Genomic DNA, 4,680 nt, shown 5'->3' on the forward strand with positions numbered 1-4,680 from the left:
TCACACTACCTTATCATTATGATGCATAAACGAGAAAGGACGAGATATGAAGTTGCCTTCATGTCGGATAAATCTCCTCACATACATAGGATTGACAAACGGGGTTGCGGTGAAATTCATAAATTGCAACATCTTGGGTATTCTCAGCAACCCAGGGATACTTGACGTATTATTGTCTATTTTCCTCTTAAGATATATGCTCCGGAAATAATAACCAGCCCAAGCATACAAGAAATGAACAAGGAATATTATGGTCGAAAATCCAGGCCCTCTCCTGTGATTGGCCATGGCATTTAAGCCCACATATTAGCACTGCGGGGGCAAAAGTTACTCTTCTCCCATGCGCGATGTTACATACCATCATAAAAACTCCTGGTGTAATCACCTTGCATAATAAAAAAGCAAATCCAAAGTGCTATGAAAGCAACTAAATCTTCTTTGAAAACAAGCTTTGGAGGAGGATTAGAAGCCGACCTATAACGGGAGTTATGTCTTGATCTCCCAAAAAACTCCACCCAATCCTCAAAAAAATACATCTTTGTCGACGCTTTATCTTGAGAGCCATTGAAAGATGTCGAAAAGATTTCTTAAAACAGAAAATTCAGGGTCATACTTTCGGCAGATTGTGTCATTAGGAGGTATGACTTCATCATAGATGTCTCCGATAATTGGAAGTCCTCCCAATTCTTTGATATCCCATAATGAAATCCCAACTTCTCCGTGCAAGAAGTGGAAAGTATTAGTTTCAGGACACCATAGCTCTACTAATGTTTTATAAAAGTTCATGTCAAAATCATAGCGGCCGACTAAAGCCACAATCCCGCCCACCAATTCTGTTTCAGATAACTCCTTGGAGTAGTTATTAACTATAAATTCGGCCCACTCTGCATAATACGGAAGATCAATTAAACTATTTTGGATAGGCTCCCTACCCCTCCATCCCGGGCGGTGATTGATGATTCTTGATCCAAGGGTTTCAAATGTCTTCAAATCTTTTACTTCTCCCTCAGGTTTTAAGCAAATTGCATCAGTCAGGCCATCCTCAAACCAACGGTTTGTGGACAATTAGGCAATAGTCATACGATTTGGATAACGCTTCACCCACTCTGATTGTACTCCTCTTTCATATATGATTGCGGGTTCGGCTTCAGAATCAAAGATTGAAGTGTGGCGCATGAAGGCTTGACGTTGGGGGACCTCATTGCAATTTTGGGCCATATCCCAAAAAGGTTGCGAGGTATTAGCCATGACAAAAGAAAAGATTGGGGATTCCTACTTCTCTCATTCAAATTCACCAAGAGAATTTCGTGAGACAAGTAGGAAGAGAGCATTTCTTTATATATAAATAATATAACATAATGTCCTAATGGAACCCAAATCCCAATTTAATTTAAATTCTAATATATCCTAATCATAAATATGTTTAGAATTAAATTTAAACATTCTAATCTTAATCTTAATTGATTATTTGGTTGTCTTGGACTAGAATGCAAATCCCGAGGCAAATACAAAATGCAAATTATGAGATTGCCCTTGAGAATACATATTTCGATGCAATTTCAAATTTTAGGATAGCCCAAATACACATCCTGAGGCGATCCTAAATTTCATGTAGTCTGTGAATGGATCTTGAGGTAACTTTAGAAATACTATTCCCGAGGCACCTGAACACACATCCAGAGGTAAATTGGGTTAAGTGGATTTAATAAATAAATAAATAAATAAAATAATAAATAATGAATAATGAATAAATGATAAATAATAATAATAAAAATAATAAATAAAAAAGGGAGGATATAAAATTTCAAATTTCAAATTTCGAATTTGAAATTAATTAAAAAAATTTTAAAGAAAATTTTTTTTTAAATTCGATCCTATCTTCCATTGTGATCTCACGGGGAGGGGTCGGGATTATGATAATAATGAGAGGGATCTTGGGATAAGAAGAGGAGAGAAATCTTTTAAAGGGAGAAGGACGGAGGAAAAAAAGGAGAAAAGGAGAGAAAAAAATAATTAAAAAAAAAAGACGATCAAGACCGAAAAAAAGAGAGGAATTTGAAAAGAAGAAGAGAAAAAAAAGAATCAAAAGAAGAAGAAGGTCCTCGTTTCTCTTTTCTCGAAATCTATATTCATATATATATATATATATATACACGTATATAAAAAAAATTCCCTTGACGGCGATGCCTTTGCTGCTTGGTGACCATCACTGTCGATTGTTACCGTCGTTACCCACTGCCGCCATTGCTGCTTGTCAAGGATGCCACCATTAATATAATCGTTGCCAACTGAAAAGAAGAAGAAGAAGATGTGGGAGAGACAGACGAAGAGAAGAAAAAGAAGAAGAAGAAGAAGAAGAAGAAGAAAAAGAAGACGTTAGAAAGATGACATTGCTTGCTGCCTCTACTGTCATTTCTGCTACCTGCCTCTATTAATGCTCGTCACCTACTGCCATTCCTGCTGAAGAGCTCGGGAAGACCGAAGAGCCTGAGAGATGAGCGAAGAGAAGAAGAAGACGGAAGGGTTTCTCTTCCCTCATACCTGCGTTGCTACCGCTGCTGCCTTTTGTTATGTGATCGTTGTCTATCGACATTGCTGCCTGCCACCACTGATGCTGATGTTACCGTTGACGTTGCTGTCATTGTTGCGGTTGACGTCACCAATGCCATTGTGCACTTTACCATGTAGAAGATTTACTTTCCTTAACGTCGTCCTCATCTCGAAGACGCGGTGCTGAAGTTCGGGGTACCACAACGTGTGGATGACCTCGAAGAGACGCTTGCTAATTCGGTGAGTTGAGTCAAGAGCATTGTGATTCGGTGCTTGTTGCTTAGAAGATGTGCGTCTGGATCCGGTGCTTGTTGTTCAAAAGATGTGCGTCGGGATGCACAGGAGTATCATAGCTTCGTAGCCCGATGAACTCATTACCGAGTTGCTGAGATACCGCTGCAAAGCCCTATGAGTGGAGAGAGTTGGAATTAGAGGATGAAGACCCTCTTCTATGCATGGGTGCAATTACAACTGCATCTTTGATTAATAAGGAGAGGGCATTAGGGAGATACAAGAAGAAGGTGTATGTGTTTCCCAAGCATCCTGATGAGAAGGTGGCAGCACTCCATCTAAATAAGTTCGGCTCGAAGCTCACCAAGCCCACTCTATCCCAGGTTGAGTACATTAGCATGCTCATTGAAAGCCCCTACAAGCGTCCTCACTATAGTCCTGTCAGCCTGCGCACGAACCGGGTCGGTCACATATGCCGAGCAAGTGTACTCACTCACGCACAAGCTCGGCCTCGAGTGTAGCGTCTTTGTTGCCAGCACTTTATGCAGCAACATGGACCCATCGCAGAAGGTGTTCGACAAAGTAACTCTGAGAAAACCTGGTGGAACTCACGCGGAATAGACGCTATGACGTGGTGATGGAAATGTTCAAGAAGATGCATGCTAAGTGTTCCTCGGTTTGCTTTGGTGAAGTGAATGTTTCCAGTGTTCTCAGTGCCTACGCCGGTGCAGGGTTGTGTTTTGGATGAGGAGTGCATGGGAATATGGTTTAGGTTGGAATGGAAATCTTGGTGTACGTGAACAACTCTCTTATTGATATGTATGGTAAATGTGGTTGCTTTTAGGATGCAGTTGAAGTGTTTGATAGAATGCGACTAGTTCATAGTGATAGAATGGAAGAGGCTTGCAAGTATTTTTGGGCAATGAGAAAAGATGGCATTGTCTCGGATGAAGCTTCGCTATCAACTGTTTTGCATACTTGTGCAAACATGGCAGCATGGTGCCATGGCGCTGCAGTTCACAACCAAATAATCAAAGCTGGGTTTGAGAGTAACCAATGTGTTGCAAACTCTCTGATCACCATTTACGCTAAATGTGGTTGTTAGACTGACTCCCATTGTGTGTTTGAGTAGTCCATGGAGTGTGTGAATGTGGATGGCAATCATTGCGGTATTCCAGCAACACGGGCAAGATAATATTGTCATGAGGTTACAGCTTGTAGCCACATTGGGATGATAAAACAAGGGTTCAAATACTTTGATGTCACCAGGAAAATGAACATTATGCTTGTATGGTGGATATACTTGGCCAAGCAGGACGATTAGATAAAGCGAAGCAATTTATTGATACAATGTCGGTAAAGCCAGATGTGTCAGTTTGGGGTGCTTTACTTGGTGCATGTAGGAACCGTGGAGACTGTCAAAAGATCTCGCAAACTGGTGGATTCTTGTGTTGATCCAATGGCTCCAATACCTTGATTGGCTGCACTTATAATGGACATTATTCAGTGGTCGAAGTTTGACTGAAGTTGAACTGAAGAAACTACAACAGGCACTCAAAATTCTTTCTATTTTTTTTAAAAAAAGAAACAGTTGCAACTTTCTAGTGAGTGCTCAACATGGTTTACTGCCTCTTTATTACAACTTGGTTTTGGTCATGCTCCAAAGATTGCTCAATCAAGTAACAGCAGCAAGCATAGTGTGAAATTGATTGGTAGATATCCTTTTGATCTAGTGAAAGAAATTTTACTTGAAGAGAGTAGCTCCCATCCACAATCAGTTTCTCGTGAACAGGTGTTGATTTTGGTTCCTAGAGTAATTAGCTCCTATGGATGGCCAATAAGTCAACATGTTTTGCTAACCAATAACCTGTTATTAAATCTGGAGAAGGTGTATTGGTA

The sequence above is a fragment of the Dioscorea cayenensis genome, chromosome 12, assembly GCF_009730915.1.
Source record: "Dioscorea cayenensis subsp. rotundata cultivar TDr96_F1 chromosome 12, TDr96_F1_v2_PseudoChromosome.rev07_lg8_w22 25.fasta, whole genome shotgun sequence".
Lineage (NCBI taxonomy): Eukaryota > Viridiplantae > Streptophyta > Magnoliopsida > Dioscoreales > Dioscoreaceae > Dioscorea > Dioscorea cayenensis.